Source organism: Macrosteles quadrilineatus, unplaced genomic scaffold (genome assembly GCF_028750875.1).
Source record: "Macrosteles quadrilineatus isolate MER2022 unplaced genomic scaffold, UCM_ALF_1.0 Scaffold_4__1_contigs__length_99947679, whole genome shotgun sequence".
NCBI lineage: Eukaryota > Metazoa > Arthropoda > Insecta > Hemiptera > Cicadellidae > Macrosteles > Macrosteles quadrilineatus.
In genome coordinates this window covers 91,332,775-91,348,894 of record NW_026542597.1, presented here as the reverse complement: position 1 = coordinate 91,348,894, position 16,120 = coordinate 91,332,775, and the positions used below count along the sequence as shown (strand labels likewise).

The window sequence follows — 16,120 nt, the reverse complement described above, 5'->3', positions numbered from 1 at the left end:
GAGACATCTTCGAGAGCAGATCTTCAAATTCAAGACGCTTAATTATTTGTTTGTTGTGTGTGTGTGTACTTATATTTATTTCCATGTCCAATTTTAAATAATCTGATATTGTTGCACGAACATAGTGATGAACATTGATTTGACGCGATTTCAGATATGAGTCATAAAGTTGGATTGTTTGAGTTGATTGTTAATATTAGTTGAAATAACCAGAAGAAGAAGAAGATTAAGGAAATCACAAATAAAAAAAGGGGTAAGTTGTGTAGTTTTTAGTAAATTCCAATTTTATTGATTCCTCAAATGTTGCATACTGTACATATATTTTTATTATTAGATATTGTTTTTCTTTAACTAGGTGTTATTAATACGCCTTCTTTAAGTTAAGGAATAATTGTAGGATATACGTATATTTTGTATTAAGTTATTTATTAAGTAATTTTTCAGTAGCCTTATAAAATTTTAAGAAGTTTAACCATGAAAAGCCATTATATAACTCTTATCTACTTAGGCAAAGCCAGTAAATAGGGAATTATTTACGCCTTCAGCAGATGGGGACATCAATTGACCAAAAAATAGATGTAAAATAGATTCCTATGGGATGTTTTGCATGATTAAACTTCTAAGATTCTTACCAGGGGTGGCAAGGAGGGATAAATGGGCTTCGACCCTCAAATTATTTCAAAACTCATATAGTGCGATATATTTCATAAAATTAAAATTTTTTTTCGAGTTTTTAAAACAGTTTTTGATTAGTAATACACTCCTTAAGCTTGTGTTACGGCCCTACCACAGTTCGGTAATATTGTGGTAGAAACAGGAGGCCCTCCAACTGAACATGGCCGAGGAGGCGCTTGTGGGTAGAGAGAAGAGGTAGATCAAAATAATTGTGTCTGGACCTCCTCTCCCTACCACGGGTGTCCTTTATCCAAAGTATCCCGTGAACCTTATTCCAACCCACTGACATGATTTCCTTACTTTCTTCTCTTGATCCTACTAGCTTCCATAAAGGCATTGTCAGAGCTGTATTCGACTACCTAAGTAAGTATCTTATCTACTCTACAAACAGAAACAATACAAACTTAGTGTAAGTAGATAGCAGAAATTTACGATCTCAACCCATGGAATATTTAAAGTATCCAATTTTTCTGGGTCCTGTCCTATAAAACGTTAACGCTTGTGGATTTGTTACGAGGGGAACCGATGACCTGTAATCCGGCTGATTTCAAGCACTAAATTTATTGCAGACTCTAAAGTCTGATCATTTCAGAGTTGAGAAGGTATCGTACACCTCTTGTTGTTCATTCATAACTCTTCTGAGCCAAATGTTTCAGGAGAGTAGTTTACAGCAAACACAAGTTAAATGTAGACCAAATATTTATCAACAAAACTAGGCATGAATACAAAGTACAAAACATACAAAGTACAGGAACAAAATAATTACTTGTAGGTTCTTTTTCAGTTGATATACCTCTTGCCCTCTTCTATAAACTGTCTTTTAAGACTCTGTTTTAGATTTTACAATTGTTGTGAGCGACTAGTATGATCAGGGGAATTCGTAGAATCTGCTTCCTGACATCTTAGAACTTCCTATACAAAGGCGATGTGAGCTCTGCCTCCTCTGATAAATGCTAAGGTAATTTTGTTTGATTTTGAAGAATATTCCATTATAGAAAATGAGCTATAACCTTACCCTAAGTGTCGTGGTAAGACCTGGACCAGGGGCTGATTTACCTTTTTGTTTTTAGGTCCCCAGAGGCCAAAAACACCATCTGTTCAAATTTATCCATACATATTCATATACATGTCCATTAGTGCAATAACTTATGCAAAAATGATCGGATACTTCTAAAACTAGGTCCAAACTATTAAACGTATCGTGGAAACATGTTTATTCAAACGAGGTTGCAAACCAGTATGATCTGACAATGGGAACAGGAATATATAGGTCGTTTTATGGGATTAAGATAGGTTATTCCCATTTTTTACCCTAAAAATATACAATTTAGCAATTTATTTCTAAATCCTTTTATAGAGCTTAAAAACAGAGCATTAAGCGTTGTTTTACGCCTTACCGTTATGGAGAAAGTAAAAAAATTGTAAATTTAACATTTCTATGCTCATTGTTATGGGGAATAAAGTAAACTGCTGTAGTTTGCTTGTTTATGGATATATTGTAATACAATTTGACAAATCTTTGTATTTCATACTAATTAGCTATCAACGATTCAATTAAAAACACACCTCTGTAGCAGCAAAGCTAAGTGTTCATTAATATTAAGGTTATTTGAAAGGTAATAAATCTGGTAATTTTAAGTTAATATTTTAGTGGGAATCTAGATAGGTAAATGGAAATTGGCTTAGTCTACAGGTTTGCTACGGCAGAGGTATAATGATATTTAAAATTATTTTTAGATTACAAATCAGTCATAAACAGAAACGAATAATCAATATTGTAGTATAAAAGCAAGTGTGCTGTTTGTCTAACCTCTGGACGTGCATTGTTGCAGGCATATCACTGTGGTGTCTGTCAATCAACGCAACTGTAGCCTTCACTACGTCCATCTCCTTCAGCACTTTGGTGCTAGGTGAGTAGCCAACGTTTTATATCCTAAAAGAAACAAACAAATCAACAGCTGTTACGTACATTGACACTGTAAAAGGTTTCTTAAGCTACTTAATATTAAGGTCATTTGCTTATTTTGTAGATAGGTTCTTGCTCCGTTGAGCTGATCTGTTTCCCGTATAATGTTCAAAGACTTGATTTAATCAACTTTACGTAAATAAATAAAAATGTCTTTCTTCTCAATAGAAGAATACATTCTTTATTCTGAATAGAAATCAAAGCTTTAAGACAATAAGGCTTGTCATAGTATTCAAAATGTTGTGAAAGAAGAATTACTACCTCCACGGTAGTACTTTTATATGTCAATGAATAAGTTTTTAGGTAAAAACCAAATTCAGCATTTTTATTCACTATTCACTATAAACACACCACACATTTAACTGCCAACAATATAAAACAGATTGCATCGTTCCACACAGGCGATTGAAAGCAAGTGCCTGTCAATTTGAGATAACTTTTACCAATTATTTTATACTGTTTTAGATCTTTGTCTATAGTTTTAGAAAATGTTCTATAGTATATAAACAATAAATCAACACATTATTTGGTATTGAAAACTAGCAATTAAAATTACCTGACAGTTCACTTGTGTTGGCCCAGAAAAATCAGAAGAATCAATATGGTGAATGAATATATGGTTATTAAAATTCTAAACTAGGTTTATTTTACAAGAAATATTTATAAGCAAGTGTAATAATCATTTAACCTCCTGACGTACTTTGTTGCAGGCATATCATTGTGGTGTCTGTCAACCATAGCAAAAGTTTATCAAGGGAAATAACGGAACTGTAGCCTACACTACGTCAACCTCCTCCAACACTTAAATCGCAGGTGAATATCCTATGTTTGATATCCTAAGAGAAACAAATGGGTCAACAGTTGTTTCATACATTAACACTATAAAAAGTTTCATGAGCTACCCGATATTAAGTCATCATTTGATGGACAGGTTCTAGCCTTATTGAGCTGATAGACAACAGACAACATTCTTTATTATTATTTTCTCAACTTTGGTTGAGTAAACATTTTTAGTTGAACTGTTTAGCATATTTGGTTCAATGACGCTCTTGTCAGTGGTGGAGCAAAGTGCCATACTTCAAAAAGACTGTAACCTGTTCAACAATGTGGATAGAACATTTAGTTGAGATATGCTAGAATCAAACCCTCCTCCATGAATTGGCAAGGGACATTAATAGCTGATGCTGAAAACTGACGCCAAACAAACCTAATCATGGAACATGGTGGAAGCGTCAATTCTCTTTCACTATGTTTTTGAATACTACAAAAGTGGCTCTAAAGGTGGGATACATCAAAATTAAACACAGATAATTAAAATTAATTGCCACTCAAGCTAGTGTTTTTAATACTATGACAAGCCTAATCAAACCATAACTGTGAGACCACCAAAAAGTGTAGAATCATTAAACACAGGTAATTTAAAATAAGTGGCGGTCTAGTTAGGATTCATTTTAACAATTCTTTGACACTGTTTTAGATCTTTCCGACTGAATTGGGTGTCAACTTTTGGGAGAAGATCGTCATAGAATGAATTACAACTTTAAGCCGGACTTGAACTCACAAAAAATGCTCACGTGGACTTCGCTATTTGCGGGTTTAGTGTTGCTGTCGTACCAAAGGTAGCAACATTCCTTTTGTGTGCATTATGTGTTCTGACCTTCATCGGATTGAGTCTTCGCTTCGCTGAAGAAATCCCCGTCGTTTAGTTTTAGGTTATTACAAAGAGGTTAGGGATGGTTAGAGTTATCACAGATAACTAAATTCATTTTATTTATAATTTTAATTAGATCAGGGATTTTCACTTTTTTTACTATACAGTGTTAGGTGAAATTTTACTTTATCTTCTCATGAATTAATTAGCCATAAGCTTTTAGAACAGATTAGGGATTTTCAGGTTTATTTATTAAATAGTGTTAGGTGAAATTTTACTATATTTTTTCATGAATAGGTTAGCCATAGGGTTTTAGAATAGATTGGATTTTTTAAGGTTTTTTAAAGTATATAGTGTTAGGTCAAGTTTTACTATATCATCTCATGAATAGAATAGCCATAAGTCCTAGGACAGAATAGGGAGTTTCAGGTTCTTTTTATCAGATAGAGAGTTAGGAAGATAATTAAGATATTATTACAGTAGCCTACAACGGCTTTATAGCTATGATAGGTTAGTGCCAGGCCATCCTCTACGAGACATCTTCGAGAGCAGATCTTCAAATTCAAGACGCTTAATTATTTGTTTGTTTTGTGTGTGTGTACATATATTTATTTCCATGTCCAATTTTAAATAATCTGATATTGTTGCACAAACATTGTGATGAACGTCACTTTACGCGATTTCAGATGTAAGTTATAAAGATAGATGGTTTGTGTTGATTGTTAATATTAGTTTGAAAAAAACCAGAAGAAGAAGAGGAAGGAAATCACACATAAAAAGTTACTGGTAAGTTGTGTAGTTATTTAAGATAACTTAATTTATTTTTGTCCGATTTTGATAAAATTTGGTTTGAAGGTGTAAGGCGGGATAAACTTGAACCAGTTCGCTAACCAGCATGATCGGACTATGGGAACGGGGGTTTACGGGGGGTTTTGTGGTGTAAAAAGAGGTTTTTCCCATTTTTGACCCAAAAAACATCAAATTTAGCAATTTATTTCCAGACCATTTTGTGGAGCTTAAAAAAAAAATAATTTAGTATATTGAAGTGTTATTTATCATGATTGATTCGTAGCAAACGGATTTATGTTTAACTTAATAATAACAACTTACGTCAATCAATCCAGTATGTTTATGGAGGACGCACGTTTCGACCTTTAGGTCATCTTCTGCTCCGCTTTTTCACTAGGTTGTTACGTACTTAGTTGCATTGTTGGTGTAGCAACCGCGTCAAATAATTTACATTGTGAAACATAGTCAGACCACGTAAACATAAAAACACAAAACACGACATTGACGAATACGAAAACATTTAAAATACTATGACCGTGCGCACGGCTGAACGGGCTCGGGCAAACCTAGTGAAAAAGTGAAAAAAAAAGTGAAAAAAAAGTGAAAAACCTAGCGAACCTAGTGAAAAAGCGGAGCAGAAGATGACCTAAAGGTCGAAACGTGCGTCCTCCATAAACATACTGGATTGATTGACGTAAGTTGTTATTATGAAGTGTTATTATGCGCCTAATGGTTACGGAGAAAATTCCAAAAAAATGTAAATTTAAAGTTCCCATGTTATTCTTATAGAGAACAAGTCAAGTAAACTGTTGTAGTTTGCTTGTTAATGAACATATTTTGATCAAATTTGGAAAATGTTTTTATTTCTTACTATTAACTATTAACATTTTACAAAAAAAAAAAACAGTTTTGCCTTCCCTGATGCAGCAAACCTAAGTACTTGTTAAACTAATTCTATTTAAATAGGAAATAAATTTTATATTTTTAAGTAGACATTTTAGTGTAAATCCAATCAGGCAAATGGAAATTCGCTTAGTCTGCAGGTTTGCTGTGGCGGGGGTACTATTTGATATTGTTTTCCTTAAACTAGGCGTTATTGATACGCCTTTTTTAAGTTTATTTTGTATTAAGTTATTTATTAAGTCATTTTTCAGTAGCCTGGTAAAATTGTAATATCCAGTTTCAAATCATCTGATACTGTTGCACGGACATGGTGATGAACATTGATTTGACGCGATTTCAGATATGAGTCATAAAGTTGGATAGTTTGAGTTAATTGTTAATATTAGTTGAAAGAACCAGAAGAAGAAGAAGAAGATTAAGGAAATCACAAATAAAAAAAGTGGTAAGTTTTGTGTAGTTTTTCGTAAATTCCAATTTTATTGATTCCTCAAATGTTGCATACTGTACATATATTTTTATTATTAGATATTGTTTTTCTTTAACTAGGTGTTATTAATACGCCTTCTTTAAGTTAAGGAATAATTGTAGGATATACATATATTTTGTATTAAGTTATTGATTAAGTAATTTTTCAGTAGCCTGGTAAAATTTTAAGAAGTTTAACCATGAAAAGCCATTATATAACTCTTATCTACTTAGGCAAAGCCAGTAAATGGGGAATTATTTACGCCTTCAGCAGATGGGGACATCAATTGACCAAAAAATATATATAAAATAGATTCCTATGGGATATTTTGCATGATTAAACTTCTAAGATTCTTACCAGGGGTGGCAAGGAGGGATAAATGGGCTTCGACCCTCAAATTATTTCAAAACTCATATCGTGCGATATATTTCATAAAATTAAATTTTTTTTTCGAGTTTTGAAAACAGTTTTTGATTAGTAATACACTCCTTAAGCTTGTGTTACGGCCCTACCACAGTTCGGTAATATTGTGGTAGAAACAGGAGGCCCTCCAACTGAACATGGCCGAGGAGGCGCTTGTGGGTAGAGAGAAGAGGTAGATCAAAATAATTGTGTCTGGACCTCCTCTCCCTACCACGGGTGTCCTTTATCCAAAGTATCCCGTGAACCTTATTCCAACCCACTGACATGATTTCCTTACTTTCTTCTCTTGATCCTCCTAGCTTCCATAAAGGCATCGTCAGAGCTGTATTCGACTACCTAAGTAAGTATCTTATCTACTCTACAAACAGAAACAGTAATACAAACTTAGTGTAAGTAGATAGCAGAAATTTACGATCTCAACCCATGGAATATTTAAAGTATCCAATTTTTCTGGGTCCTGTCCTATAAAACGTTAACGCTTGTGGATTTGTTACGAGGGGAACCGATGACCTGTAATCCGGCTGATTTCAAGCACTAAATTTATTGCAGACTCTAAAGTCTGATCATTTCAGAGTTGAGAAGGTATCGTACACCTCTTGTTGTTCATTCATAACTCTTCTGAGCCAAATGTTTCAGGAGAGTAGTTTACAGCAAACACAAGTTAAATGTAGACCAAATATTTATCAACAAAACTAGGCATGAATACAAAGTACAAAACATACAAAGTACAGGAACAAAATAATTACTTGTAGGATCTTTTTCAGTTGATATACCCCTTGCCCTCTTCTATAAACTGTCTTTTAAGACTCTGTTTTAGATTTTACAATTGTTGTGAGCGACTAGTATGATCAGGAGAATTCGTAGAATCTGCTTCCTGACATCTTAGAACTTCCTATACAAAGGCGATGTGAGCTCTGCCTCCTCTGATAAATGCTAAGGTAATTTTGTTTGATTTTGAAGAATATTCCATTATAGAAAATGAGCTATAACCTTACCCTAAGTGTCGTGGTAAGACCTGGACCAGGGGCTGATTTACCTTTTTGTTTTTAGGTCCCCAGAGGCCAAAAACACCATCTGTTCAAATTTATCTATACATATTCATATACATGTCCATTAGTGCAATAACTTATGCAAAAATGATCGGATACTTCTAAAACTAGGTCCAAACTATTAAACGTATCGTGTAAACATGTTTATTCAAACGAGGTTGCAAACCAGTATGATCTGACAATGGGAACAGGAATGAATAGGTCGTTTTATGGGATTAAGATAGGTTATTCCCATTTTTACCCTAAAAATATACAATTTAGCAATTTATTTCTAAATCCTTTTATAGAGCTTAAAAACAGAGCATTAAGCGTTGTTTTACGCCTTACCGTTATGGAGAAAGTAAAAAAATTGTAAATTTAACATTTCTATGCTCATTGTTATGGGGAATAAAGTAAACTGCTGTAGTTTGCTTGTTTATGGATATATTGTAATACAATTTGACAAATCTTTGTATTTCATACTAATTAGCTATCAACGATTCAATTAAAAACACACCTCTGTAGCAGCAAAGCTAAGTGTTCATTAATATTAAGGTTATTTGAAAGGTAATAAATCTGGTAATTTTAAGTTAATATTTTAGTGGGAATCTAGATAGGTAAATGGAAATTGGCTTAGTCTACAGGTTTGCTACGGCAGAGGTATAATGATATTTAGAATTATTTTTAGATTACAAATCAGTCATAAACAGAAACGAATAATCAATATTGTAGTATAAAAGCAAGTGTGCTGTTTGTCTAACCTCTGGACGTGCATTGTTGCAGGCATATCACTGTGGTGTCTGTCAATCAACGCAACTGTAGCCTTCACTACGTCCATCTCCTTCAGCACTTTGGTGCTAGGTGAGTAGCCAACGTTTTATATCCTAAAAGAAACAAACAAATCAACAGCTGTTACGTACATTGAAACTGTAAAAGGTTTCTTAAGCTACTTAATATTAAGGTCATTTGCTTATTTTGTAGATAGGTTCTTGCTCCGTTGAGCTGATCTGTTTCCCGTATAATGTTCAAAGACTTGATTTAATCAACTTTAAGTAAATAAATAAAAATGTCTTTCTTCTCAAAAGAAGAATACATTCTTTATTCTGAATAGAAATCAAAGCTTTAAGACAATAAGGCTTGTCATAGTATTCAAAATGTTGTGAAAGAAGAATTACTACCTCCACGGTAGTACTTTTATATGTCAATGAATAAGTTTTTAGGTAAAAACCAAATTCAGCATTTTTATTCACTATTCACTATAAACACACCACACATTTAACTGCCAACAATATAAAACAGATTGCATCGTTCCACACAGGCGATTGAAAGCAAGTGCCTGTCAATTTGAGATAACTTTTACCAATTATTTTATAATGTTTTAGATCTTTGTCTATAGTTTTAGAAAATGTTCTATAGTATATAAACAATAAATCAACACATTATTTGGTATTGAAAACTAACAATTAAAATTACCTGACAGTTCACTAGTGTTGGCCCAGAAAAATCAGAAGAATCAATATATGGTGAAAGAATATATGGTTATTAAAATTCTAAACTAGGTTTATTTTCCAAGAAATATTTATAAGCAAGTGTAATAATCATTTAACCTCCTGACGTACTTTGTTGCAGGCTTATCATTGTGGTGTCTGTCAACCATAGCAAAAGTTTATCAAGGGAAATAACGGAATGGTAGCCTACACTACGTCAACCTCCTCCAACACTTAAATCGCAGGTGAATATCCTATGTTTGATATCCTAAGAGAAACAAATGGGTCAACAGTTGTTTCATACATTAACACTATAAAAAGTTTCATGAGCTACCCGATATTAAGTCATCATTTGATGGACAGGTTCTAGCCTTATTGAGCTGATAGACAACAGACAACATTCTTTATTATTATTTTCTCAACTTTGGTTGAGTAAACATTTTTAGTTGAACTGTTTAGCATATTTGGTTCAATGACGCTCTTGTCAGTGGTGGAGCAAAGTGCCATACTTCAAAAAGACTGTAACCTGTTCAACAATGTGGATAGAACATTTAGTTGAGATATGCTAGAATCAAACCCTCCTCCATGAATTGGCAAGGGACATTAATAGCTAATGCTGAAAACTGACGCCAAACAAACCTAATCATGGAACAAGGTGGAAGCGTCAATTCTCTTTCACTATGTTTTTGAATACTACAAAAGTGGCTCTAAAGGTGGGATACATCAAAATTAAACACAGATAATTAAAATTAATTGCCACTCAAGCTAGTGTTTTTAATACTATGACAAGGCTAATCAAACCATAACTGTGGGACCACCAAAAAGTGTAGAATCATTAAACACAGGTAATCTATACTATTATAAAGAAGAGGTGGTGTCTGTGTGTGTGTTTGTATGAGCTAATCTCAAAAACTACTGGTCGGATCGGGATGAAATTTGGCATGATGATAGCTCACATTCCCGATTAACATATAGGCATATTTTTATCCCAAAAATCCTTCGGGGCTCCGCCCCAGTGGCTCTGGAGATTCCCATGTTAACCTTATGAGAAATGGAATTAATGAATCTTAACAGCTGTTCCAATTAAACAAGTTGGTTCTGTTCTATGATGTTCAATAGCATTAAAAGTTACAAGGATTACCAACAGGGTGCAGCACTAGCACTATTATTTCTTTTACATTTATGACAACAGCAAAAGGTGAGTGAGCGTAGCGAACGAACTTCAACCTGGAGGCGAGTGAGCGTAGCGAACTAGCTAACCTGAAGGCAAGTGAGCGTAGCGAACGAGCTAACCTGAAGGAAAGTGAGCGCAGCGAACGAGCTCCAACCTAAAGGTGAGTGAGCGTAGCGAACGAACTTCAAAAAGAACCGAAATTTCTTAAACCATGTCCTCACTCATAACTGCTATAAGCATTTGATACTTATATGCCAACCCCGTACGAAGGACGGGTACTCTGCTAGTTTAAAATAAGTGGCGGTCTAGTTAGGATTCATTTTAACAATTCTTTGACACTGTTTTAGATCTTTCCGACTGAATTGGGTGTCAACTTTTGGGAGAAGATCGTCATAGAATGAATTACAACTTTAAGCCGGACTTGAACTCACAAAAAATGCTCACGTGGACTTCGCTATTTGCGGGTTTAGTGTTGCTGTCGTACCAAAGGTAGCAACATTCCTTTTGTGTGCATTATGTGTTCTGACCTTCATCGGATTGAGTCTTCGCTTCGCTGAAGAAATCCCCGTCGTTTAGTTTTAGGTTATTACAAAGAGGTTAGGGATGGTTAGAGTTATCACAGATAACTAAATTCATTTTATTTATAATTTTAATTAGATCAGGGATTTTCACTTTTTTTACTATACAGTGTTAGGTGAAATTTTACTTTATCTTCTCATGAATTAATTAGCCATAAGCTTTTAGAACAGATTAGGGATTTTCAGGTTTATTTATTAAATAGTGTTAGGTGAAATTTTACTATATTTTTTCATGAATAGGTTAGCCATAGGGTTTTAGAATAGATTGGATTTTTTTAGGTTTTTTAAAGTATATAGTGTTAGGTCAAGTTTTACTATATCATCACATGAATAGAATAGCCATAAGCCCTAGGACAGAATAGGGATTTTCAGGTTCTTTTTATCAGATAGAGAGTTAGGAAGATAATTAAGATATTATTACAGTAGCCTACAAAGGCTTTATAGCTATGACAGGTTAGTGCCAGGCCATCCTCTACGAGACATCTTCGAGAGCAGATCTTCAAATTCAAGACGCTTAATTATTTGTTTGTTTTGTGTGTGTGTGTGTACTTATATTTATTTCCATGTCCAATTTTAAATAATCTGATATTGTTGCACGAACATAGTGATGAACGTCACTTTACGCGATTTCAGATATAAGTTATAAAGATGGATGGTTTGTGTTGATTGTTAATATTAGTTAAAAAAAAAACCAGAAGAAGAAGAAGAGGAAGAAAATCACACATAAAAAGTTACTGGTAAGTTGTGTAGTTATTCAAAAGTTCAAATTTTATTGATTCCCAAAATATGTAGCATACTGTACATATATTTTAGCGAATTTCCCTATAGGGAAGTAGCTATTACCGTAGGTCTCATGGTAAGACCGGGACCGATTTTCTTTTTCATTTTGATGTCCTCAGAGGCCAAAAACACCATTCGTTCAAATTTTTATATATCTATATATGGATATATATAATTATAGGCTATATGTGTCCATCCGCACGATAACTTGAGTAATTTTTGTCCAATTTTGATAAAATTTGGTTTGAAGGTGTAAGGCGGGATAAACTTGAACCAGTTTGCGAACCAGCATGATCGGACTATGGGAAGGGGGGTTTACGGGGGTTTTTTTTTTGTGTAAAAAGAGGTTTTTCCCATTTTTGACCCAAAACACATAAAATTTAGCAATTTCTTTCCAGACCATTTTGTAGAGCTTAAACAAACAAATAATTTAGTATGGTATATTGAAGTGTTATTATGTGCCTAATGGTTAGGGAGAAAATTCAAAAAAATTTCAATTTAAATTTCCCATGTTATTCTTAGGCTAGGGCCACATTTGGCGACTTTGTCGCGGCGACTTTTTTTCCCGCGACTTTGTCGCGACGACAAAGTCGATGGGGGTGGCCACAATAGGCGACAATTTTGAACTTTCAGTTTACTTTTTTACCATACCAGTAAAATAGAGTTTTGAGATGTTATATTGTATTTTCAAAATCGTGTCATTGATTATGGAAATAAAATAGGATCTATGACCGTTTTTGTATGTTTTTTCACCACCTTAGAATAAATCGATGTTTTTACTATTAATTGCAGTACCATAAGATTTAATTGAATCTTCTACAAATTAATTAAATCATATCGTTATAGTATTTTCATACGTGCACCGGCGCCTCTTTATATTTCGTACTAGGTCACGTAATAGTTTGTAACCATTTGCCTGCAACAAAATAAATAGAATTTTTACTAAATTAATGTGTTAAACTATGTTTTGAAATCCAATGTGGACGTCTACGTCGTCAAATCACAGTTTAATACTTGCTGTTGCTATTAATTTTATATCTAAATACCCCCGCCGCAACAAACCTGCAGACTAAGCGAATTTGTTTGGCTAGATTTCCACTAAAATATTCACTTTAAGCTTGTTGGATTTATTTCCTATTTAAATAAGATGAATTTAAATTAATGCTTAGGTTTGCTGTGACAAATAAGGTAACCTAATGAGGTGTGCTTATTAATTTAAATTTTGATGGCTTGGTATGAAATTAAAAATATTTATTAAAATATTGTTATAATTTATGAAAATATATCCATAAACAAGCAAACTAAAACAGTTTATTCTTTATCAAAATGGTCATTTTAAATTTACAATTGTTTAAATTATCTCCGTAACCGTTAGGTTTACAACGCCTCAATTAACAAAATCATTTTTTTTAGCTCAACAAAACAGTTTTGAAGGAAATTGTGAAATTTATGTTCAAGGTTCAAAAATAAGAAAAACAATTTTATACCCCATTAAAGCCCCTTAAAACTCTCATTCCCATGGTCCGATCATTTTGATTTGCGAGCACGTTTGAATTAACGTTGGTTTTAACATTTGTACCAAATTCCACTAAAATCTCATCATTTTTGCTCTAGTTACCGCGCTAATTGGCACATAGACCTAAATGTATACACTGTATATGTATATACATACATATGTACTTATATATACGTATATATGAATTTGAACGGTGGAAGTTTTTGCCTCTTGGGACCTCAAAACGAAAAATTAAATCGGCCCCGGGTTTAGGTCTTACCATGCAACCTAAGGTGCTTATTCCCTATAGCGAAAATTCGCTATAAGGAAGAGAAAACACAGGTATGGAGTGAATTCCTTAAAACTATCGTTTATGGATGGCGTATTTCAATTTTGTAAATTTTTAGTAATATTTTGGATGAACATAGCTTTGGCGAGCTATTGACATTGAAGACGACGCACAACATATAAAAAATACACGAGGTTTTGGATTCCTTTTATACCAGAAGATTTAAATCTCATATATTCTACAGCACACATGTTAACATGTCAACACTTATTTTGTCGATGACAATATTGGTATTTTAAAAGCACATTATTTACCATTTAACAAATCCAGTCCATAACTGTACAATATAGATATGAAAATAGAGCAGCAAAGGGTGTGTGAGCGAGCGACTTGTCGCCTAGTATGGCCGGTGCCATAAGATAACATGGGGAGCGTATTTGTCGCCGAGACCGAAAAACGCTCCCGGTCGCGTTTGTTTTTCTGTCGCCGGTGGTCGCTGGTCGCGAGTCGCTTAGTGTGGCCGCCTCCATTTAATTTAATGCTACGCTCTTTCATTCATTGACGCAGCGACTTTGTCGCCGCGACAAAGTCGCCTAGTGTGGCCCTAGCCTTATGGAGAAGAAGTAAACAGTTGTTGTAGTTTGCTTGTTTATAAACATATTTTGATCAAATTTGGAAATTTTTTTAATTTCTTACTATCTATTAACAATTTACAAAAAAAAATCAGTTTTGCCTTCCCTGATGCAGCAAACCTAAGTACTTGTAAAACTAATTCTATTTAAATAGGAAAAAAATTTTATATTTTTAAGTAGACATTTTAGTGTAAATCCAATCAGGCAAATGGAAATTTGCTTAGTCTGCAGGTTTGCTGCGGCGGGGGTATTTATTATTAGATATTGTTTTCCTTTAACTAGGTGTTATTGATACGCCTTCTTTAAGTTTATTTTGTATAGGCCTAAGTTATTTATTAAGTCATTTTTCAGTAGCCTGGTAAAAGTTTAATGTCCAGTTTCAAATCATCTGATATTGTTGCACGGACATAGTGATGAACGTTGATTTGATGCGATTTCAGATATGAGTCATAAAGTTGTATAGTTTGAGTTTATTGTTAATATTAGTTAAAAGAACCAGAAGAAGAAGAAGAAGAAGATTAAGGAAATCACAAATTAAAAAAAGTGGTAAGTTGTGTAGTTTTACGTAAATTCCAATTTTATTTTTATTTTAAACATATATTTTTATTATTAGATATTTTTTCATTTAACTAGGTGTTATTAATACACCTTCTTTAAGTTAGGGAATAATTGTAGGATATACATATATTTTGTATTAAGTTATAGATTCCTATGTAAGGTTTTGCATGATTAAACTTCTAAGATTCTTACCAGGGGTGGCAAGGAGGGATAAATGGGCTTCGGCCCTCAAATTATTTCAAAAATCATATCGTAAGATATATTTGACAAAATTCAAAAATTTGTTTGGAGTTTTGAAAACAGGTTTTGATTAGTAATCCACACCTTAAGCTTGTGTTACGGCTCTACCACAGTACGGTAATATTATGTGGTAGAAACAGGAGGCCCTCCACCTGAACATGGCCGAGGGAGTGCTTGTGTGTAGAGAGAAGAGGTAGATAAAAATAATTGTGTCTGGACCTCCTCTCCCTACCACGGGTGTCCTTTATCCAAAGTATCCCTTGAACCTTATTCCAACCCACTGTCGTGATTTCCTTACTTTCTTCTCTTCATCCTGCTAGCTTCCATAAAGGCATTGTCAGAGCTGTATTCAACTACCTAAGTAAGTATCTTATCTACTCTACAAACAGAAACAATAATAGGGTAATACAACCTAAGTCTAAGTAGATAGCAGAAATTTACCAAAAAAAAGTAAGTAAAGTAAGTAAGTAAGAAAAGTATCCAAGACAGTTTACTACAATGGAAAATATAATATGTCGGCAAATAACATTTTAGGTCAAGCTATTCCATATTTAAAATTACTAATCTAAAAAATAACTGCCAACTATTAAACTGTCCCTTTAGGATTTGGAAGTCAAATGCAACTAAATGAAGAGACTCAGGTAAATAGAAGTAAGTTTTGTTCCAGATAGGATTACTTTTAATAGTTCGTTGATCCTGTTTCAGATCTCTCCGATTGTAGCGGGAGAACTTTCCTGAGAAAATCTCACAGCAAGTAATTCAACTACTTCCAAGTATGAACTTCCCGCTTCGAGAAGCTGTTAATATCAGCTGTCTTTTTTATCATTTGCAGGTAGCTTTTTACATATCTAATAACTAAATGTTTAAATTGATAAGAATACGATACTCAATGGATTTACGTTACGACGTACATGCTCCGTAACTACACAGCGCTCCCAGTGGAGTGTGCCATAACCTATGGTAACCGCAGATCGTAAACCACAGTT

General features: G+C 33.8%; 1 long non-coding RNA gene across 1 annotated transcript in view; it reads right to left on the bottom strand.

Moving 5' to 3' along the window:
- Nucleotides 1–2,135: 2,135 nt before the first annotated feature.
- LOC128992330 (uncharacterized) overlaps nucleotides 2,136–16,120 on the bottom strand; it is a 30,295-nt gene continuing 16,310 nt past the window's right edge. Inside the window, exons 3-4 of the long non-coding RNA XR_008490707.1 lie at nucleotides 8,663–8,785; nucleotides 2,136–2,608 (exon numbers count right to left, since the gene is read on the bottom strand). This is a non-coding gene — a long non-coding RNA (uncharacterized LOC128992330). The remainder of the gene's footprint in view (nucleotides 2,609–8,662; nucleotides 8,786–16,120) is intronic.